Consider the following 24,984-nt stretch of genomic DNA (forward strand, 5'->3'; position numbering starts at 1 on the left):
GAGAGCAAGGGAATTTCTAACTCAAAGAAAAATGTAGAGAGAGAATAGGAAAGATTAGTAGATGAATGAACCCTCATGTTAAAGGAAGGTTAAGAGAAACTTAAACTTAGCAATGATAAAAGTAGATTAGAATTCATGATGTGAATGTACTTTTTTAGTCATCCCCCCTGAAAGGAATCAGTACTCTGTGGAGAATAGCTGACTCTATTTAGGTTAGAAAATCTCCAAATTAGTCAATACATTTTGTTATTGCAAAATAACAAGGATATTTCCAAAGCTGTCTATGAACAAGCTAAAAAATCTCCATCCAATGGTCTTCCATTGCTATACTGTGACAACTAGGCCACAGGGGAGGTACTGTGAGAAAATGTAAGGAGTTAATTATTGGAACCAGTTGAGATGGAGAGCAATTATATATTCATGATGATACTCAAAATGACTAAACAATATGAAGTATACCTGAAAAAATCATATGCAGTCTGGGTAAACTTTATTAGCATAAAATTACCAACAGCATAAATATATGACCAATAGTGGCTGCAGAGATGACCATATGACCTCTCCATCAAAGTCTGAGTGTGAACTGCCATGAAATGGCTTTGTGAGCATGGTCCAAGTATCAGAAACATCCCCAATAAAAGGGTATTAAATCAGAGTCAGGAGATTGGCTAAGGGGAAATAGACTCTCTGTAAGGTCACAAGCTTGTTGATCTGCATAGAAAGCAAGAACCAAAAGGGACTTAGATATGTATCAATATAGATGGTTAAAGGCATAGAGATTTTTCCCTCAGTTCTCATTGAATGGTTGTACGTGTACTGATGTTAAAAGACCTGGGCACAGCAAGAAACAGATTTCTCATATCCAGAAGTCTCTTACCTTGCTGATACAGAATCACAGGCACTATCTGCCACAGTAGAGATTTTGCCAGTCAAGAGAGGCTATGCTACAACACAGTGCATCTCTTCCTTCTCTGAGTGGTCAGCCTGCATTCAGTAGTTTTTTGGGGGATAAGGAGATCTTTGGTTAATTAAGTAATAATTGTCATCAAATATTGCAATGAGCATGTTTATGGTATCTTCTCCAATTTGCAGGATAATATGAACTAATATGATATTTAATACCCCTTAGTTCCTTAAGATCTGATAGATTATTTTTTACATTATTCCTGTTACTTAACCATCTGTACATCCATTTCTTCACTTGATAGATCAATAATTATTTTCTTATTATTTCTTAATAGTAACTTTATAGGATTGTTGAAGGTGATGCCTGGCACATACTAAGGTCTCAGAAAATGTTGTCTATTAGACTACTCCTATTGCTGATATTGATTGTGTCCTAATATTAGCTTATGTGATGTAAAACTGTCTCCTAGCTAACAACTAGTGTTTTTAGCTATGTTTTTGCGATAGAGGTAAAGATGAATAATATAAAGACTTTTTAAGAGAGCACTATCTTTCTATTACCTTTTATTATTTCTGAAATGTCAGTTTCTAGTTTAGAAGATGTGTTCAATTTATGAAACTTGTAGAGATAATTATTTTGATTTTAAAACATATATGTCTCTAGCATCAAGGCAATAAATGAAATAAATATTCTCCCTCTTCAGAATATTTGAGGGAGATACAAAAGCTTCATACTTCTCTAGTTCCTTAAGAACATACCATAATGACCACTGACATAAATGTTACAGGGAGGAGAGTGTACCCTTGCCTACAGTACTAGAAAATACTTTACACTGGGGTGCTAGAGTTTCTCCACAACTCTGGAAAACTGTTGCCCCCATACAATCTCTCTCAGTTCTCAAGCTCATGAAGGAAAAGTCAATGACGGGAGGGAAGGAAAGAAGAAAAAAGAGGTGGCATTTGGACAGAACCTACAGATAACATGTACCTGCCGAATGATAAGCCAGGGAAGGAAAAAAGTGAATTATTTTGAAATAATGTTTAAATAATTATAACGACCCAGAACTTATCTTTTTGGCTTAGGACATGGCAAAAGGAAGGAAAATATATTCGTTATTCATTTGATACTCACATGTAATATGCATCATTCAGGAGAGCCTCCACAGGTACCCAGGCAAGCCTGATTTAGTATAACTTCTTTAACTCATAAATTAAATACATGTGCTATAAGACCTAAGCTTCACTGAAGCCTGACTTTCTATATCTCTTAAGTTCTGAGAAGACAATGAGTAAAAGAGAATCACTTTACAAGGCACCATCACCAGATACCTTGCTGCTTAGAGAGATTAAACACGACACAGAAGCACCTTGTAGTCCCATGGTGAAAGAATCTGGGAGAGCAGGTGGCAGCAGTCATTCATATTCACAGTATGCTTAGAAATCAAGAGACAGCACCTCTATTAATAACTATTCTAATAAACTCCAAAACTTTTACTGGCTTAGTAGGATAAAAGTTGACTGTCACACATTTAAATTTCAAATCGGTATTCTTAATCTGCCTGTGGCTCTTCCTCAGTCAGTGAGTCAGACTCAGGCTCTTTGCCTCGTGTATCTCTACTATCTTCAAGTCCAGATTTCCAAAGTTCCCATGTTTGTCTGCCTCAGTCCTGAAAGAGAAAGAGTGTAACAGATTGATCACCCATGGACATTTTTACAGCAGACCTAGAAATAGAATATGTCACTTCCACTCACATTCCATCCCTGAGAATTCAGTCACATGACCACACCTAAAGGCAAAGGAAAATGGGAACCGTAGTCTAGTCATATGCCCCTGAAGAAGAAAAAGCAGATTTGTCAATCGTTAGCCACAGATCTCAAAAAAAAATTCTAATAAAAAGTTGTACACTCAGCCGTTAAAAAGAATATTTGAATCAGTTCTGATGAGATGGATGAAACTGGAGCTGATTATACAGAGTGAAGTAAGCCAGAAAGAAAAACACCAATACAGTATACTAACACATATATATGGAATTTAGAAAGATGGCAATGATGACCCTGTATGCAAGACAGCAAAAAAGACACAGATGTGTATAGCAGACTTTTGGACTCAGAGGGAGAGGGAGAAGGTGGGATGATTTGAGAGAATGGCATTGAAACATGTATACTATCATGTAAGAATCGAATCACCAGTCTATGTCCGATGCAGGATACAGCATGCTTGGGGCTGGTGCACAGGGATGACCCAGAGGGATGTTGTGGGGAGGGAGGTGGGAGGGGGGTTCATGTTTGGGATCGCATGTACACCCATGGTGGATTTATGTCAATGTATGGCAAAACCAATACAGTATTATAAAGTAAAATAAAGTAAAAATAAAAATTAAAAAAAATAAAAAATAAAATCAGCTTAAACATCTGGAAAAAAATTTTTAATTATCTCTTTGAGAAGCCTTATGATTTTTTAAAATTATATAAAATACAAATGTGTTTTACATATATATACACATACATATATGGGAGTTTTAATTCTCAGAAACAGTTCATATTGAAAGTGTCAATCTAAAAATTCTTCACTGATCTCACTTGAACTTGAAATCACACTCATCAATAGCTGGACAACCTTGTCAGAGATTGTTTATTCAGGCAGGATCAAGGATGTCAGTGTGCTGTTTGATAAAAGTTAGGATATAAAAGCACTGGCTCTGTAACTGTGCCGTTTGGTATAAGTTAGAATATAAAAAAAGACTGGTTCTTAAAATACACAATCTTGTTCATTTTCATTAGAACTTAACTAGTAGACATTAGCAGAGCACTCCCTGGAGACTGTTCACATATGCCTTTATAGCTGACCCTAGCGCCAAGCAGGGAATTACTTGGGCAGAATGCCAGATGTTCAGAAATGCAAATAAATTCCTATCTTAATTAATGCTTAAAATTGTTTTAAGAAAAAATACACAAGATTATCTGTCATAGTAATAAAACAGTTTTCACATATTTGCGCAGGAAGTACAATCTAGCCAATCCCTTAAGCAGATTTTAATTTTCTATGCGTTCATATTGCTCAATCTGTTTTCATCTGGGTATTACAATACCAAGCATGCATGTACTACTTACTGGAAAAATATGAATGATTTTTGACCCACTGTTATTATAACCCATCTCAGGAAGAGACTTCAGAAATGCTATATCATCCTGTCATCCCCAATTTTATAGTTCTGGTGCCCTTAATAAATTTATGACTGAGGGAGACCTGTGCAATTAGAAAGCTACATCAGAGTGAGATATGGCCTTGGCAAAAGCTAAGTAGCTTAGGGAAGCTGTTACTAAAAGCAGCCTCTCCCCAGCTAGGAAATATTATATTTCAAACTTAAAATTAAAAGCAGCCTCACCAACTCAAATCACATATCAAATGAGTGTGCTAATGACCTATCAACAATTTCTTTAAAATTCTTCTTCATCTCTTCTACAGGGGGAAAAAAAAGAACAGATTGGTACACTGCTTCTTAATTGGTATGTTCATTAGATGTCTCTTCATGGAAAGCATTCAGCTGGATTCTGTGAGGCAAAATCAGTTAGGCATGGCCCCTACCTCAACAGACAAACCATCTGTTGAGAATCTCAGGAAAGGAGAATCAGGGATTAAAAAAAAAACCTCAGGTAGGAACGTGAGGAGAGATGTGCTGAGTAATTGCTTTCTCATATTGTAGAAAAAATATGGGTAAGGCAAAGAATAATTTGGGATGTATTTACATATGCTGTGCTGGGCTTTTAAATTAGTTTAATTGGTATGTGCTTAAAAGCTGAAGAACAATTCAAAATATTTACCAACTAGTAGAGTTTATATACCAACTCAACAGTGTAACCTGAATCTAAGGGTGCCTGCAGTGGCGTCCCGCTCAAGAGGTAAGTTAAACACATAATGTACCAGGAGAAGGCTATAGTAGAATAGAGATTACCAGTGGCCTACTATCAAATGAGACAACACCAAACACTTGAAGGTGATTTTTGTCTTTACTGTGAGACCAGCTCTGTTGTTCTATCAGGAGAGGGGGGACGAGATAGATTAAACCACTTGCAGTAATTGAGGCTGCCATGCCATGATTTCTCTAGGCCATCTGGAGGCTCCATGTCATCTCATAGTGGTAGATATATTTCTAAGACACTCACTGGGGTTTGAATGGAAATTAAACTATTAGAATGTTGAGAAAATGCTTGTAATGGCTTCTTTTGAAAAAGTACAGATTTGGGACAAAGAGAAAATTCTGAACTATGCATGTTGAAATATTTGTGGAATGTGAAGTGTCCTTTTGCAAGGTCATCCAGTCATTCTTTGCCAATCAAACATCATGACTAGAGAACTCCCCAACACACTCCCTTCTGCTACACACACATGTACAACCTTTCCTCAAATACTACAACTCCTCCTAACTTCTCTCCAATCTCTCTAATAGTCTCTATTTTTCTCCATAATTTACCTTATTTACCAAAATTGCATTTTTGTTTACTTTCCCTGCCCCCCAGGAAGGATATCAGCTTTTTGAAAACATGGTTTTGTTTTCCTATTGTTATTGTTCATTGCGGCATCCCCCTTTGCCTAGAACAATGTTTGGGACACAGTAAACTCTCAATAAATACTAGCGTCAGTTCTGTTCAGGGGCTCAGTCGTGTCCGACGCTTTGCGACCCCATGAATCGCAACACGCCAGGCCTCCCTGTCCATCACCAACTCCCGGAGTTCACCCAAACGCATGCCCATCAAGTCACTGATACCATCCAGCCATCTTATCCTCTGTTGTCCCCTTCTCCTCCTGCCCCCAATCCCTCCCAGCATCAGAGTCTTTTCCAATGAGTCAACTCTTTGCATCAGGTGGCCAAAGTACTGGAGTTTCAGCTTCAGCATCAGTCCTTCCAAAGAAATCCCAGGGCTGATCTCCTTTAGAATGGACTGGTTGGATCTCCTTGCAGTCCAAGGGACTCTCAAGAATCTATTCCAACATCAAAAGCATCAATTCTTCAGTGTTCAGGTTTCTTCACAGTCCAACTCTCACATCCATACATGACCACTGGAAAAACCATAGCCTTGACTAGACAGACCTTTGTTGGCAAAGTAATGTCTCTGCTTTTGAACATGCTATCTAGGATGGTCATAACTTTCCTTCCAAGGAGTAAGCGTCTTTTAATTTAATGGCTGCAGTCACCATGTGCAGTGATTTTGGAGCCCCCAAAAAATAAAGTCAGCCACTGTTTCCACTGTTTCCCCATCTATTTCCCATGAAGTGATGGGACCAGATGCCATGATCTTCGTTTTCTGAATGTTGAGTTTTAAGCCAACTTTTTCAGTCTCCTCTTTCACTTTCATCAAGAGGTTTTTTAGATCCTCTTCACTTTCTGCCATAACGGTGGTGTCATCTGCATATCTGAGGTTATTGCTATTTCTCTGGACAATCTTGATTCCAGCTTGTGTTTCTTCCAGCCCAGCGTTTCTCATGATGTACTCTGCATAGAAGTTAAATAAGCAGGGTGACAATATACAGCCTTGACGCACTCCTTTTTCTATTTGGAACCAGTCTGTTGTTCCATGTCCAGTTCTAACTGTTGCTTCCTGACCTGCATACAGGTTTCTCAAGAGGCAGGTCAGGTGGTCTGGTATTCCCATCTCTTTCAGAATTTTCCACAGTTTATTGTGATCCACACAGTCAAAGGCTTTGGCATAGTCAATACTTGTGTAGTTATTAATAATTAATCCAGTAAAGAGTTAATGTTTTGGGAGTAGGCACCCCTGTCCATTTCAGTTCACTGATTCCTAAGATATCAATGTTTATCCTTACCATCTCCTATTTGACCGTGTCCAATTTACCTTGATTCATGGACCTAACTTTCCAGGTTCCTATGCAATAGTTTTCTTTGCAGCAGAAGATTTTACTTTGATCACCAGACACATACACAACTGAATGTTGCTTCCACTTTGGCCCTGCCATTTCATTCTCTCTGGAGCTATTAGTAGTAGTTCTCCTCCACTCTTCCCCAGTAGTATATTGGACACCTTCAGACCTAAGGGACTCATCTTTTGATATGTCCTAGAGGACATATCTTTTTGTCCTTTTATGCAGCTCATGAGGTTCTCATGGCAAGTATACTGGAGTGGTTTGCCATTCCCTCCTCCAGTAGATTACCTTTTGTCAGAACTCCCTGCTATGACCTGTCCGTCTTGGGTGTCCCTACATAGCATGTCTCACAGCTTCATTGAATTACATAATCCGTGAAGGAGTATGTGTACATATTTCCTTTCTTTTTTGGTTTTCCATTCCATTTAGGTTACCACAGACCATTGAGTAGGTTCTTATTAGTTATCTGTTTTATGCATAGTAGGGTATATATGACAATCCCAATCTCCTGTTCCCTTAACCCCTTAACTCTCCCCCCGACCCCTTGGTAACCATACATTTATTGTTCTCTATATCTGTGTCGAGGAGTAGGTACTTTTTAAAGTTTTTTTGTTTGTTTGCTTGTTTTTAGTATGAATGTCCTTACAAATTTGGGAATAGAAATGGGGCAGTCCTAACAATAATAACTTAAATCCTGACTCCCCCTTCTGAAGCTGGAATTTTTATAGGGGTGCTTCTTATTGCTCACAAACTAGTCCAGTATTAAATCATCCTGAGACAGAAGTGACAGTGTCTGGCATTTGCATCTTTGTGCCTCTTCTCCATCTGATAAACATCCGCTGCCCTCTAAGCCATGGGAGGATACCTCCATCTACCACATCAGAAGTTGTTCACCATGGAAACACCTATTATTACTACCCCTTGCTTTTTTCAGAAACATCAGTCCTCAAAATGCTAGAGTAGTAGAGTGGTCCCTACAGGAGGAGGGGGAGACTCTTTTTCAAATGATATCCACTCCAACTGAAATCCAAGTAGTCATTTTTGTCCACTTCTGGCTCCAATGCCTGTGTGCACAGATCCATTTCAAACCAAGGGATCAGGAAAGTAACAAAGGGCCTGATACATTCTCCCTCATCCAGGTCATCTTTCCTGCTACCGCTTAATAGGCTTCCCTGAAAATTTCTTTTCTCTGCTTTTGGCTAACCTTCATCTCATTTACATGAGACACTAACTCTCCAGTTCCACAAACATCATTGTGAATTTTGAATCCCATCTTTAATACTTTTCAGATGCCTTAATACCATACAATAACACTGTCAGGTAGGCATTATTATTCTATCTTACAAATGAAGAAATTAGCATTTATTCAGTTACAGTGACTTGTTTAAAATAACAGAACTCAAACTGTTTATCTTAGATTGGGACTTGAACCCATGTGGCTGGGGCTCGAACTCAGCCAAAACCCAGTTTGGGACTCTAACCCACATGACTAGGACTCAAACCCTGATGCTGGGCAAGATTGAAGGCAGAAGGAGAAGGGGGTGAGAGAGGATGAGATGGTTGGATGGTATCACCAACTGAATGGACATGAGTTTGAGCAAGCTTTGGGAGTTGGTGATGGACAGGGAAGCCCGGGGTGCTGCAATCCATAGGGTCACAAAGAGTCAGACTCAACTGAGTGACTGAACTGAACTGAAAAGTTATTAAATTGGAATCCTAGTTCATATTGAAAACGGAGCTGAAGAATGAACTTCACAAACACATCAATACTGTAGCAAGCAAATAGGATTTATTAAAGAGAAGGAAAGTACAAAGCTCTAAGCATAGACACTGAGATGGGGTAAATAATCCCCCAAAGGCAGGGCTTAAATAGTTTATATCCTTACCGGTATTAATCTGTACATTTTTAGTTGGCTTCTGTCCTTGAAATACATCACTGGAGATCAACCCTGGGATTTCTTTGGAAGGAATGATGCTAAAGCTGAAACTCCATTACTTTGGCCACCTCATGCAAAGAGTTGACTCATTGGAGAAGACTTTGATGCTGGGAGGGATTGGGGGCAGGAGGAGAAGGGGACAGAGGATGAGATGGCTGGATGGCATCACTGACTCGATGGACGAGACTCTGAATGAACTCCGGGAGATGGTGATGGACAGGGAGGCCTGGCATGCTGCGATTCATGGGGTCGCAAAGAGTCGGACACCACTGAGTGACTGAACTGAACTGAACTGAACCTATCAGTTTAAAGGTCAAAATGTTTAAACTTAATATCTTTACAGCTTCTTTTGATCCTGAGATTAAGTTGCCACCCTTTTTCATGCCCCCTGGCCATCCCTCAGGCATATGGAACAGAGAAGTTAATTGTTGCCTTTCCTGGGATATGAGTGCTGATAATTTATCAGACCAAGGACACATTCCAGGAATTCAGGACAAAGGGTATAGCTCTAGGTTAATGGAGTGAAATGTTTATTGAAAACAAGACTGAGGTCTCAGAGTCCTGCACTGACTGCCTAGCAATTTATACCTCATAATCAGGTCCTTTGAAAGTATAGAACTACCTAGAAATAAGCGAATAAAGGTACTAAAGTGATATTTGTGAGGCTGTTAATCTAATCAGAAGAAATAATTGGACTACACACATCCCAGAGAGCCCCTCTCAGTCCATATAAAAGTGTAGAGTGCTTTGAAGTATTACATATATTTATAAAATGTACATCTCTACTTTAGCATCCTAGCACAGTACTTGCAGTAATTACAAATGTTTTTAGTTAATTTAGAAACAACCTTTAATCATCCCATCCATCTTTCTGCCAGTAAAAGATAGTCTCTATGTTACAGTTCTTTTTGTTTTATAACTTTAAATTTCTCAAATTATGGACAGTTTAATAGTTTCCTTAGAAATTAAATTGGAGGAAGAAAAAAGAAAGTGTATAAAATAATAATTAAGCTTAACTCCACCCCAGTTCTTCATAAGTCTCCCAAAATACCTTGCAAATGCTATATTTCAGGCAAATTTAGAAATCTACTTGTACCCAGTGCATATTGAAAGAGTGTCAAGGGAAAATGCAAATTTGCATGCCTGAGGCAAAGACTGTGCCAGAAAGCATGGAGGCTACAGAGAAACATTAAAGCGTTAACAGATGCTCAATTGGCCACGTTAGCATAGAGCTTCTTGTGTGCTCTGGAGAGAGGAGAGGAGGGAGTAGGACTGGGACTGCTTCAGTGGCTGAATCTCCATTTCCCTTCCTCTTCCTTCCTGCAGTTCCTTCTCTGGCCTCTGGTTTGCCTCCATCTACTTCTCTTTTCTCTTCCTCGCCTCGCTTTCCTCTTCCTCCTTCAACCCACAAAAATGTTACAGAGGCAGTTTAGCAGGGGGAGATGGTAAAGACATTCAACTCCCTTTTCCCTCAGACGCTGAGCAGAGCTCAGGATCACTAAGCTGGGTTGGGTAAAGCTGAGTCTCAATATTTATATATCCTCTTTTCTAAAGTTCAGTTCATTTCAGTTGCTCAGTCGTGTCCAACTCTTAGCAACCCCATGAACTGCAGCACGCCAGGCCTCCCTGTCCATCACCAACTCCTGGAGCCTACCCAAATCCATGTCCATTGAGTCAGTGATGCCATCCAACCATCTCATCCTCTGTCGTCCCCTTCTCCTCCTGCCCTCAATCTTTCCCAGAATCAGGGTCTTTTCAAATGAGTCAGCTCTCTGCATGAGGTGGCCAAAGTATTGGAGTTTCAGCTTCAATATCAGTCCTTCCAATGAACACCCAGGACTGATCTCCTTTAGGATGGACTGGTTGGATCTCCTTGCAGTCCAAGGGACGCTCAAGAGTCTTCTCCAACACCACAGTTCAAAAGCATCAATTCTTAGGCACTCAGCTTTCTTTATAGTCCAACTCTCACATCCATACATGACCACTGGAAAAACCATAGCCTTGACTAGACAGACCTTTGTTGGCAAAGTAATGTCTCTGCTTTTGAATATGCTGTCTAGGTTGGTCATAATTTTCCTTCCAAGGAGTAAGCGTCTTGTAATTTCATGACTGTAATCACCATCTGCAGTGATTTTGGAGCCCCCAAAAATAAAGTCAGCCACTGTTTTCACTGTTTCCCCATTTGTTTGCCATGAAGTGATGGGACCAGATGCCATGATCTTCATTTCTGAATGTTGAGCTTTAAGCCAACTTTTTCAGTCTCCTCTTTCACTTTTATCAAGAGGCTCTTTAGTTCTTCTTCACTTTCTGCCATAAGGGTGGTGTCATCTGCATATCTGAGGTTATTGATATTTTCTAAAGTATTGCCTTTCTTTTTTTTTTCCAGAGATGGTCAATGAGAATTCAATCTAAAGCTTTCTAATTCATTGATAATAAAGTGAAAAAGAAAGTGAAGTCACTCAGTTAACATTTTTAGCCACATGATAAAATATAACCTATGTCAAATGTCGTTCTTCAGAATTCAGCATTATCACAGCAGACCCATTAGCAACTCACCTATATCCTAGAAGGGCTTCCCAGGTGGTGTAGTGGTAAAGAATACACCTGCCAATGCAGGAGACACAGGAAATACAATTTTATCCCTAGGCTGGGAAGATCCCCTGGAGGAGGAAATGGCACCCCCACTCCAGTATTCCTGCCTGAAGAATGCCATGGACAGCAGAACCTGGCCAGCTACAGTCTAAAGGGTTGCAAGGAGTCATGCATGACTGAGCAAGCACCCAATAGCTTCAAAATGTGGCCTTGAGAACATTGAGAGGGCCTTAACAGATCAGGCACTGGGTATTGTATATAGATTATCTTATTCAGACCATAGAGCAGCGTTGAGAGATGTTATTTTCTATCCTTAATTTATAGGTGAGAAAATTAGTGTAAAATGATAAACTAGTTTGTTTGTCAGATACTCGTTGGCAGAGCTGAGATTCAAACCCTTGTCTGCCAGAACTCCTTAGAACTAACCCATATAAACAATAGTCATCTGAAATTTCTTCTCCTCATCATCTTTCAATGACTTTCCTATTATTTTTGTTACTTCTAACAAACCAGAGTTACCAGGCACCTAATTTTCATGGATATTCTTTTCTTTCCTCCTTTTTCAACTAAAGATGCTAATATCTAGCCCCCTTGGATGATCTACTCTGTGAGAAATCAATGTAGTTATCAAGTACCCTGCCTGAGATAAGGAGCCATGAGATCAATCTTTAAGGTGGGTCTGGGGCCTGACAAGAGTTTCTCCCAAAAGTCATGTCTCTTCAGTTTCTTCATTTTAAACCAAACTCCAGGCAAAAAAAAAAAAAAAAAAAAAAATAGATGTAGATAGATTAGACACATGTAACTAAGTGACCAATGGGAAGAATGATTAATCACTCCAAACAGCTGAAGATAAACACTGGTTAGTCCAACTGCCATTCAAGAGGGATAAGAAATAGGTGAGCCTTGGAAATAGAGGTAAAAAGAGCACCATCTGACTAATAATCTCCACGTGAACTGCATGGAGTTCACTTCAAGAGTTACAGTGGTGAAAATAACGATGCTGGTCTTGTGGAGGCAAGGACTCATGGTCCGGCTCTCTATTTCCCCACCTCCTTCTTCTCTGGGAACAGAGACCATAGGAGCAGCTATAAAGGATGCTGTATCCTGATTTACATAGATTCCATATTCATACCCACTCCACCAGGTGGGTAGAGAGAAAAGCAGAGCTCATTCCTGTCATGGACTGAAAGTTTGTGTCCTCCTCAGAAATTCATGTGTAGAAGGCTTAATCTCCAATGTGATGGTATTTGGAGATGGGGTCTTTGGGAAGTAATTAGGTTTAAATTAGGTCGTGAAGATGGACCTCTCATGATGGGATTAGTATCTCATGAGGAAAAGACCAGAACTCTCCCACTTGAGAATACAGCTAGAAGGAGGTTGTCTCCAAAACAGGAAGATGACTCTCACAAGACACCAAATGTGCCACACCTTGGTCTTGGATTTTTCAGCCTCCAGAACTATGGGACATAAATTTCTGCTGTTTAAGCTTACCAGAACTATGATTTTGTGATAGCAACCCAGAAACCTAAGACAATGCCCAAAGTCTTTGGCAAACATTGTAGATACATAGAGAACTACTAGCCCAGAAATCCTGGAATGTTGAGGTTAACACAAGAAGGCATCTTATGGAGAGGAAAGAGGAAAAAATGGAGTTGGAGGGAGCCCATTAATGAGAAGCTCTGAGTCAGCTGAATCAACTAGTATCCCTGGATTCTAATAGGATAAAGTAATCCTAATAGTGGAAGAGTAGGAATTCTTGTTTTTGAGAATCATCCCTAGATTCATGTCTCAAGGACCCCCTGGAAGCAGTGATGGCATCAGACTGCAAGATCACCAATAAACTTCTGCAAACAGAGTGGTAGTCAGGTTTCCCAGTGCTATCTCCTCCTGGTGAAAAGAACCAACTCTGCCTGGTTCTTGGATTGAAAAGCCCCAAAGATCATGGAGTTATCAAAGGAGCAAAGACTTCACTGAGGGAAAAAAAAAACTATTTTTGCAATTGCATTGTGCAACTGGGGAGCCAGGATTGTTTAAATTGACTATCATAATGAATAATGGTTCAGTTATACTCCAAATTAGAGAAGTTTACTTATACCTACTCAGGACTATGTTAGAGTTTCCAGGCTAGGAGGCCAAGATCCCATCTGCAAATTTAATCTTTATTTACAGGAGACAGTACATTATACAGCAGGGCCTAATTCACAGGTGACTTGATAATAAGTTTACTGTTTATTTCTTCTTTTCCCAACTTCTGCTAAGGTATTCACAGACAAGAGCTCTCTCTTTACTCATTATGGTGTCTTCCCCCCCCCCCCGCCCCCAACTCTCTTGGAACCCAAGAAATGCTGTGCCTGTCCTCTTTTCTTTTCCACTGGATGAAGGCACGAAGAACCTCAACTGGGCGTTCACAGTGCTCACATCACGCCCAGTGGTGTGTCTGTACAGCAGCCTTGAAACTGCCAGCTCTGCCTCGCCTCTCAGACTTGTTTTTTCTTCTTATGCCATGTATACAGAATGTCTCACAGAACATACGGCTGAACAAATGCCACATTTGCACACTTTATTTAAAACCCCTAAGGATAAATCATTTATATAATAGTTAGTTGTAAGTCACTTTATTTGCTAGCTTAGACCTTATAGAAGTAAAGGTCTAAATACCAAGGGACCTAAGAACACACGCCTCCTTGGAACCAGTCTGGTTCTACTTTCTAGATAGCTATGGCATAGCTGGTTCTGTAGTTTTAAGCACTGTATTTATTCATCTAAGGGGAAGGAAATTGTATTTCTTTGAGAAATACATTGTATTTCTTTAACTTTTTTCTTCTGTAATATTGGAGTAAAAATAAAGGTGCTTTTAAATGCCACAGTTTTTCTTACAACCTTTGTGAAGATTATATGAAATAATGGTATAAAGCACTGGTCACAGTGTCCAGCATATAGGGAGAACTCAATCAATGCTGCTGACGAAGAGAGACTAAGGGACCTGCCCAAGACCCCACAATGAGTGCCTAGGTGGGCAAAGGGAGGGGAGGACCTGAGTGGCAAAATTTCTTATCTCCTGAGGTGCAGACCAACACCTTTGCTCTCCTGTTAGCAGGTGGGAATGGTGCAGATAGATGAGGAAAAGAAGGTAAACCCAGAGCAAAGAAAACTGGCTGCAGCTGTTGTCTCCTTTCCCTCCCCTTAGATGAACAGAGTGCTTAAAACGACTGCAGTGATACAGGTGGAGGTCTCTTTACTTAAAAGTTAACAAAAGGATAAAGATCTCTTTCTGAATTTTGCTTATTAGCTGCAATAAAAATAACCTAGCTATGCCATAGCTAAATTTGGATTTCCTTCTCCATCCTGCCTCTCTCTCGTTTATCCAGGCCCTAGGAATCCTTCTGCTCCACCCTCAAAATTCCACGGGAATGAAAACTTCTGGGACCAGCTCTGACTTAGTCTTCCTGGGCCAAGCCCCTAGCATGGGGCCTTCCTTAGTTCTTTCACTTACAGTTCTTTATTTCTCATTTTTCTTTTTTCTTTTTTTTTTTTTTAGTTCTGTATATTTTATTTTTATTTAATTTTTTTTTTTTTCTCATTTTTCTATCAGCACTCATAGTACACAGATCATTGCCCCATGGAACTAAATGACAATAGGGAGGAGGGAGGCTGGTGCCACTGACAAGGTGCTTTTGTGCAAATCAGGAAAAAGCACCTGCTTAAGTCAATGCAGCCTCACCAGACTGTGATTTAGCTTGAGGAACAAGTTGAATGTCGACTTTCACTTGCTCTGTCTGCCTCGGGTACCTTTGCGCGGAGCAGAAAAACGCATCATCCTACAAATTAGCGCTGGTGCTCAGCAAACATTTCTTGCTGTGATTCACCTCTGCCCTGATCCTTTTACCCAACTGCTTATGTGGCAGGTAGATTGTAATTTGTGGCAAGCATCTTAATGAAATCTTGAGTGGGAGTTACAGTTTTATAACTATAGTTACAAGCTCCAGTAGGTACAGAAACAAATAACATAATGGTGTATAGACAGCATAATGATGTTTTCCCAGAACATTTACTAACACATGTGTTAAGACCTTTCCATGTATGATCACATTTAATGTTCACAACAGTCTATGAGCGATGTTTCCATTTTATACATGAGAAATCATTAAGAGAGAAGTTCATTAACTTGAAACTGATGAAGCAAAGACTTGAACCGATGTTGGTCTGGCTGTTATTTCCTTATTTTGAGACTAATAGATGTAAAATATTTTAGGTTTTACTGATGTACAAGTATAGCATTAAACATCATGGACTGAAGCTATAATTCTCCTTTCAGTTTTCTCTCAGTCAATCTGATGGTGATTCCACCTGGTGCCTTTAAAAATATATTTGCTCATCATCTTCTGATCAATAGAAAGCAGATTTCAGGATCAAAGCCATCAACAAGCAATAGAATCCAAATAAATTAAATCACAATTTAATCCTAATATTATCTATTTATAGTAAGTGATACTGGTTCTCCATTTCCCATCTATCATGCAAAGTTTCCTTTTTAAAGAAAATCAAGAAATATTTAAAGAAAAAACTATTAAGCAAATAACAATGAAATGAATTCAGTATGATAGGATTGTGGGAATGGCAGTCATAGGTGCTTGGATATAGAAAAAACTAGGGAGATGTTGAACCAACAGATAAGAATTAAGAAAGAGTACCACACACCACTTGGCCACTTCCATGGACTTTGATGTTAAGGAACTTATGAGTTTACATCCCAGTATTGCTGGTTGCTAACTATTTACTAGTTCTAACTAGTTACTAATTCTTAGAAAATCATTCAGTGTCTCTAAACCCAGTTTTCTCATCTCAAATAGTTCTTAATATCCACTTTAATGGTATTATTGTGACGGGAAAATGAAATAATTTTTGTGACAATGCCTGGCATATGGAAGTTGATCCACAAATATTAGTTTATTCTACTCTCTCCCTGCTCTTTAGTTACCATAGTTGGAGAAGACTGTTTCATCTTTCTCCTCATCTGTTAGTAAGAGCTCTTTTTATTAACTTCTTTCTTGACTTTAAACTGTGTTCATTAAATAATGAGCAGGAAAAGTACTTTTTAAAGTTTACATTTTGTATGAAGCAAAACAAGTGGACAAACTGGAAATTGATCATTGCCATGCCAGTATAGCACCTGGACATCCCTTCTCTACACTCAGATCTAACCAGTTTTCTAACCTTGTTGTTCATTGTTTTGAGTCACTAAGTCATGTTTTCATTCATTGCAACCCCTTGGACTGCAGCACTCCAGGTTTCCTGGTCCTTCACTATCGCCCAGAGTTTGCTCAAACTCATGTCCATTGAGTCAGTGATGCCATCCAACCATCTCATCCTCTATTGCCCCCTTCCTCTCCTGTCATCAATTTTTCCCAGCATCATGGTCTTTTACAATGAGTTGGCTCTTCACATCAAGTGACCAAAGTATTGGAGCTTCAGCTTCAGTATCAGTCCTTCCAATGAACATTCAGAGTTGATTTCTTTTAGAATTGACTGGACTCTCAAAAGTCTTCTCCAGCACCACAGTTCAAAAGCATCAATTCTTTGGTGTTCAACCTTGTTTATGGTCCAACTCTCATATTCATACATAACTGCTGTAAAAACCATAGCTTTAACTATATGGACCTTTGTCTGCAAAGTGATATCTCTGCTTTTTAATACGCTGTCTCGGTTTGTCATAGATTTTCTTCCAAGGTGCAAGCATCTTTTAATTTCATGGCAGCAGTCACCATCTTCAGTGATTTGGGACCCCAAGAAAATAAAATCTCTCACTGTTTCCACTGTTTCTTCATCTATTTGCCATGAAGTCATGGGACCAGATGCCATGATCTTAGTTTTTTGAATGTTGAGTTTTAAGCCAGCTTTTTCACTCTCCTTTTCCACCTTAATCAATAGGCTCTTTAGTTCCTCTTCACTTTCTGCCATTAGAGTGGTATCATCTGCATATCTGAGGTTATTGATATTTCTCCTGGCCCTTTTGATTCCAGCCTGGCATTTCACATGATGTACTGTATATGTAAGTTAAATGTACAGGGTGACAGTATACAGCCTTGACATACTCCTTTCCCAATTTTGAACTAGTCTGTTGTTCCATGTCTGGTTCTAACTGTTGCTTCTTGACCTGCATACAGGTTTCTCAGGAGACAGGTAAGATGGTCTGGTATTCCCATCTCTTGAAGAAGAATTTTCCACATATTGTTGCAATCCACACAGTCAAAGGCTGTAGCATAGTCAGTGAAGCAGAAATAGATATTTTTTCTGTAATTTCCTTGCTTTTTCTGTGTTCCAGTGGGTGTTGGCAATCTGATCTCTGGTTTCTCTGCCTTTTCTAAATCCAGCTTGTACATCTGGAAGTTCTCAGTTCACTTACTGCTGAAGCCTGGCTTGAAGGATTTGGGGCATTACTTTGCTAGCATGTAAAGTGAGTGCAATTGTGCAGTAGTTTGAGCGTTCTTTGCCATATCCTTTCTTCGGGATTGGAATGAAAACTGACCTTTTCCGGCCCTATGGCCATGTTTGAGTTTTCCAAATTTGCTGACATATTGAGTGCAGCACTTAAACAGCATCATCTTTTAGGATTTGAAATAGCTTAGCTGGAATTCAGTCACCTCCACTAGCTTTGTTCATAGTAATGCTTCCTAAAGCCCACTTGACTTCACACTCCAGGATGTCTGACTCTAGGTGAGTGATCACACCATTGTGGTTATCTGGCTCATGAAGTTCTTTTTTGTACAGTTCTTCTGTGTACTCTTGCCACCTCTAAATATCGTATGCTTCTGTTAGGTCTGTTACCATCTCTGTCCTTTATTGTGCCCATCTTTGCATCAAATATTCCCTAGGTATCTCTAATTTTCTTGAAGAGATCTCTAGTCTTTCCCATTCTATTGTTTTCCTCTATCTCTTTGTATCATTCACTTAAGAAGCCTTTCTTATCTGTCTGCATTCAGTTGGGTATATCTTTCCCTTTCTTCTTTGCCTTTCACTTCTCTTCTTTTCTCAGCTATTTGTAAGGCCTTCTCAGACAACCACTTTGCCTTTTTCTGTGGGATGGTTTTAGTCGCCACCTCCTATACAGTGTTATAAACCTCCATCTATAGTTCTTCAGGCATTCTGTCTACCAGATCCAATCTCTTGAATCTATTTGTCACCTCTACTATGTAATCATAAGTGATTTGATTTAGGTCATACCTGAATGGCCTAGTGCTTTTCCCTACTTTCTTTAATTCTGAAGTTTGCAATAAGAAGCTCATGATCTGAGCCCCAGTTAGCACCATGTCTTATTTTTTACTGACCGTATGGAGTTTTCTCATCTTATGGTTTCTTATTCCTTATTCCTTATTTTCTGTATAGTTTTACTTCCCTGAACTACCATTCGAAAGTGTCACCCTCCCAGTGGCTCCCCTAAGCATTATCACATCAGAAAGACACAACCTTGAATTTTTTTAAGTTCTGTGTTCTGAGCTTATAGAAACTTACGCTTAACTCTAAACACTATACTCTCCATATTTTCCCAAAGTAAGAGCATGAGACACAGATTGTAGCTTTAATTATTATAAAACATTAGTACCCTGCACTGATGGAAAAGTCCTGAGTAGGATCAGATTCTCACTAGCGTGAGGAGGTCTTAAGTCACATGGTTATTTAAACGGTGTTCAGTTCAGTTCAGTCGCTCAGTCGCGTCCGACTCTTTGTGACCCCATGAATCGCAGCACGCCAGGCCTCCCCCGTCCATCACCAACTCCCAGAGTTCACTCAGACTCACATCCATCGAGTCCGTGATGCCATTCAGCCATCTCACGCTCGGTCGTCCCCTTCTCCTCCTGCCCCCAATCCCTCCCACCATCAGAGTCTTTTCCAATGAGTCAACTCTTCGCATGAGGTGGCCAAAGTACTGGAGTTTCAGCTTTAGCATCATTCCTTCCAAAGAAATCCCAGGGCTGATCTCCTTCAGAATGGACTGGTTGGATCTCCTTGCAGTCCAAGGGACTCCCAAGAGTCTTATCCAACACCACAGTTCAAACACATCAATTCTTCGGCCCTCAGCCTTCTTCACAGTCCAACTCTCACATCCAAACATGACCACTGGAAAAACCATAGCCTTGACTAGACGGACCTTAGTTGGCAAAGTAATGCCTCTGCTTTTGAATATACTATCTAGGTTGATCATAACTTTTCTTCCAAGGAGTAAGTGTTTTTTAATTTCATGGCTGCAGTCACCATCTGCAGTGATTTTGGATCCCCAAAATTAAAGTCTGACACTGTTTCTACTGTTTCCCCATCTATTTCTCATGAAGTGATGGGACCAGATGTCATGATCTTTGTTTTCTGAATGTTGAGCTTTAAGCCAACTTTTTCACTCTCCTCTTTCACTTTCATCAAAAAGTCCTGAGTAGGATCAGATTCTCACTAGCGTGAGGAGGTCCTAAGTCACATGGTTATTAAAATGGTGTAGACATTTAAAAAAATGATTTACTTATTTGTTTATTTATTTTTGGCTATGCTAGGTTGCCACATGCAGTGAGCAAGGGGCTCCGTTTTAGTTGCAGTGGCTTCTCTAGTTGCAGAGCGCAGGCTGTAGGGCATGCAAGTTTCCGTAGTTGCAGCGCAAGCTCAGTAGTTGTGACCTGTGAGCTTAGTTGCCTCGCAGGATGTGGAATCCTCCCAGACCAGGAATCAAAACCCTGTCCCCTGCATTGCCAGGCACACTCTCAACCACTGGACCAGCAGGCAAATCATTTAAAAAGCAACAATATCTCCTTGTTCTTATTGTTTTACCATGCCCTAAGGTCAAAGTTGGGTTCTGGGCATATCCATATGCTAGCCTACAAGTAGGGAAAAGAAAGGAAATCCAGTTTCAGAAATGGAAAATCAGCCTCCAGTTTTGCTGTAACTATCATGGAGGGATGATTTAAGGAGAATAAAATCTCTGTTTTAGGAGGGGCTTAGTCATTAGGGAAATTAAAATTAAAACCATGATAAGATACTACTTAATACCCACTAAGATAGGTATAATTAAAAAGACAAAAATTATCAAGTGTTGGTAAGGATGTGGAGAAATGGAAATTCTTCTACATTGCTGGTGCAAATGCAAAGCAGAGTACTTACTTTGGAGAACAGTCTGGAAGTTCCTCAAAAAGTTACACATAGGTTTACCACATAGTGCAAGAGTGCATTTCACTCCTGGTATATACACAAGAGAATTGCAAACATATCTTAACACAAGAACTTGAGCATGAATGTTCATGGGTGCAGTATTCATAACAGCTAAATCTCCATCAACTGATAAACTGATATACAAAATACAGTATAACTCTACAATGGAATGTTATTTGAGCATACAAAAGAAATGAAGAGCATGCTACAACATGGATGAACCTTGAAGCATTATGAAAAGTAAAAGAGGCCAAATACAAAAGGCTACATGTTATATGACGCTGTTTCATGATAGGTCCAAAGTAGACAAATGCAAAGAGAGGACAGTAGATTAGTATTTGCCAGGGGCTGCAGGGAGAGGAAAAAGGGAATGGCTGCTCTGTGTGTAATTTGGTTTCTTTTGGGGGTGATGAAAATGTTCTGGAATTAGGTAGCAGTGAGGATTACACAAGCTTTTGAACATATTAAAATCACCAAATTGTACACTTTAAAGTGATGAAGGTTATGCTAGGTGAATTATAGCTTAATAAAATGAGAAACCCTCTTTGATAAAGTAGCATTTGAACAGAAAATTGAAGGAATGAAAGGAGCAATCTACCCGATATCTAGGGGAAATGAATGCCAAGCAATGTGAACTGCGGAACTTATTCCACAGTTATATGTTCAATATTTAATATTCCTGTCCTCATTCAGTCTTTGTTACTGTCATGGCATACTTTAATATAGTCACATTTTGTGTAAATAATGAGAGAAAATAGAATCTTAAGAGACTTAGGAAGGGGGGATTTTAATTATTGAATCCTGAAGAAAAGAAGGTGGAAATATGAAACAATATAGGAATAATTAGAATAAACTAAAAAAAAGCTGCAAAGAAAGAGAAGATGATAAGCACTGATACATTAGTAAAACATTCAGTTCAGTTCAGTTCAGTCGCTCAGTCGTGTCCAACTCATTGTAAGCCCATAGACTGCAACACGCCAGGCTCACCTGTCCATCACCAGCTCCCGGAGCTTTCTCAGACCCACGTCCATCGAGTCGGTGATGCCATCCAATCATCTCATCCTCTATCATCCCCTTCTCCTCCCGCCTTCAATCTTTCCCAGAATCAGGGTCTTTTCCAGTGAGTCAGATCTTCGCATCAGGTGGCCAAAGTATTGAAATTTCAGCTTTAGCATCAGTCCTTTCAATGAATGTTCAGGACTGATTTCCTTTAGGATTGACTGATTTGATCTCCTTGGGGACTCTCCAACACTACAGTTCAAAAGCATCAATTCTTCAGTGCTCAGCTTTCTTTATAGTCTTTATAGTTAAAAAAAATTAAGCACTAGAATTATACAGATGTAGGTTATATCTCACACTGTATCAACTAGCAATTTCCTTGGGAAATTTTCTTCACTCTGTGTTCCTCAGTTTCCCACATCCTATATAAGGTATGAAAGCGATAACATCTACATTGCTGTGAGAAATATGTAGGGTATTTCACCTTATTCAGTAACATGCTGAATTTGACACTGATAGACCCTTAATATATAATAATCATTCACAATAATTATCATAAGAGACCCCATACAAATTCTGAGCTGTCTTAGCTTTTGAAAAGTAAAAGCTATATGTTCCAATATGTTTTTAAAACAATGAATGAGATATATAGACTACATCCAGAAAGACTCTTTACATTTTAGCTATTTAAGTATTAAAATCTTAGAATTGGCATAAAAGACTATACAAAGAGTTTTTACCTACATTTTAAGGTGCCAAATGGTTAGAAACTGACCTTTGTTAGAGAGACAAGAATGTATTGACACAAAGTCAAAAGACGTTTTCCACATGCACTCAATATTTTCAGAAAACAAGCATGTTATGCTTAAAACTATTTTGAGAATAACACTGTGGTGAAAAACAATAACAACAATCACTTTACTAATTAAAATGTATGAAACCAAACAACTGCTTTGGGGAATTGATCTTGCTGATTTAGAGTACTAAAAGTGAGTACTTCTCATATTTCCCTCACTGAGATAAACTTAGTGAAAAATCTGGCTAAGCAAGGATGAGCAGAAATTGACATATTTTAATAGTTTTGCTGGCATATGTCAGAATCCTGTTTAAAATGCTAGAGAGGATGAAGTCTTCTGGGAATTGAAGTGATCATGAAACAGGGAAAGATTAATGGATTAGGGGTTGGGGTACAGGGGTCACATCCCTGGCTCTGAACACTCTCTAGCCAGAGGAACATGGCATGCTAACTCCTTTGTTTCTCAATCTTCTTTTTTAAAGATGAGAGGATTTTTCTTGGTAGGCTGAGATCCTTCTCAGTTCTAATATTGTATGGTTCTATATGCTGCAGCTGCTAAAGTCGCTTCAGTCGTGTCCAACTCTGTGCAACCCCATAGACGGCAGCCCACCAGGCTCCATTGTCCATGGGATTTTCCAGGCAAGAGTACTGGAGTGGGTTGCCACTGCCTTCTCCAATGGTTCAATATAATATTTCCTTTTTTGGAAGAAAAATGCTAAGCCTGAATTCAGGTTTTTTCTTTTGTCTGTGTTAGTTACTCAGGCATCTCAGACACTTTACAACCCCATGGACTGTAGCCCACCAGGCTCTTCTATTCATTGGATTTCCCAGGCAAGAATACTGGAATGGGTTACCATTCCCTTTTCCAGGGGATCTTCCCAACCCAGGGATTGAGCCTGGGTCTCCAGCATTGTGAGCAGACTCTTTACCATCTGAGTCACCAGGGATAAACCAGATAAACCTTATAAACCAGGTTTATAAGGCAGCTGTGAATTCCAGAGCTTGGATCAACTTTGCCTTTGTGGGGAGTTGTCAAGTATATGATGCATCTCTTTTCAGCTCCTTTTTCTTCTTTGCTGTTGTGGTTCATTTTGCTTTTAAGAAAATGAACTAGAACTCTTCTATGGGCTTCTTATTATATATTTATTAGATAGGATAAACTCTAAACTGGAAACAAAAATGAATTAGGGAATTGGAAGATTTAGGTGAGAATCTTACCCATCATGCATCAAAAGAGATGAATAAATCAAAAATATAAAAGGAGTTAGGAATCAGGGAGGATTTGTAAGAAGTTCTAACTTATATCTCATGGCAGATCCAGAAGAAAATGGAGGGAGTAGAAGAAACATAATACTTAAAAAAATAAAAAGAAATTTTCACAAAGACATGAGTCCTCAAATCCAAAATACAATATGATTATAGAGCAGGAAAAAAATAAAAGAAAAACAAAAATAAGTCTATACATAGCTCTATCCCACTGATCTCTCTTACTGGTACCAAGGACCTTACTTACATCAAGGAAACAGAGCAGAAATTGGAAACACTACAGAGGGAAAAGAGAGATTAACTATTGGGGGGAAAAAATAAAGATGCGATTGACAACCGACTCTTCAATGGCAACAATTGATGCCAAAAGACAAAGAAGAAACAACTTCAACATGCTGAGAAAAAAATTAGCTCTCAACCTTGAATTTAATATCCACTTAATATTATTCAACAGCAAGTGAAAATTAGGAAATATTGGTTGTAAATATGTAAAGGGAATTTATCTGCCAAGCACCTTTAGTAAAGGAGTTAGTGAAGGGAAAATCAATGTTTAGAAGAAAATAGACCTAGAATTAGGAACAAAATTGGACCATGGAATGCTGAAGTCAGTAAATTGGCCAATTAAATTTTAAAATCTTACTTTTTGTATTAAAAAGAGGAAAATTAAAATTAAACATTCAGCAAGTGTTGAATGAGCAGTTAAGTTGTACTGGGTCATTGACTTTTCAGTAGTTGCACAGAAATGTGAAATTATAATTTAGTAAACATTTTCAGAATGCAGAGTTCCAAAGAATAGCAAGGAGAGATAAGAAAGCCTTCCTCAGTGATCAATGCAAAGAAATAGAGGAAAACAACAGAATGGGAAAGACTAAAGATCTCTTCAAGAAAATTAGAGATACCAAGGGAACATGTCATGCAAAGATGGGCTCAATAAAGGACAGAAATTGTATGGACCTAACAGAAGCAGAAGATACTAAGAAGAGGTGACAAGAATACACAGAAGAACTGTACAAAAAAGACCTTCATGATCAAGATAATCATGATGGTGTTATCACTCAGCCAGAGCCAGACATCCTGGAATGTGAAGTCAAGTGGGCCTTAGAGGGCATCTCTACAAACAAAACTAGTGGAGATGAAGGAATTCCAGTAGAGCTATTTCAAATCCTGAAAGATGCTGCTGTGAAAGTGCTGCACTCAATATGCCAGCAAATTTGGAAAACTCAGCAGTGGCCACAGGACTGGAAAAGGTCAGTTTTCATTCCAATTCCAAAGAAAGGCAATGCCAAAGAATGCTCAAACTACCACACAATTTCACTCATCTCACATGCTAGTAAAGTAATGCTCAAAATTATCCAAGCCAGGCTTCAGCAATATGTGAACCGTGAACTTCCAGATGTTCAAGCTGGTTTTGGAAAAGGCAG

The sequence above is a fragment of the Ovis canadensis genome, chromosome 6 (genome assembly GCF_042477335.2).
Source record: "Ovis canadensis isolate MfBH-ARS-UI-01 breed Bighorn chromosome 6, ARS-UI_OviCan_v2, whole genome shotgun sequence".
NCBI lineage: Eukaryota > Metazoa > Chordata > Mammalia > Artiodactyla > Bovidae > Ovis > Ovis canadensis.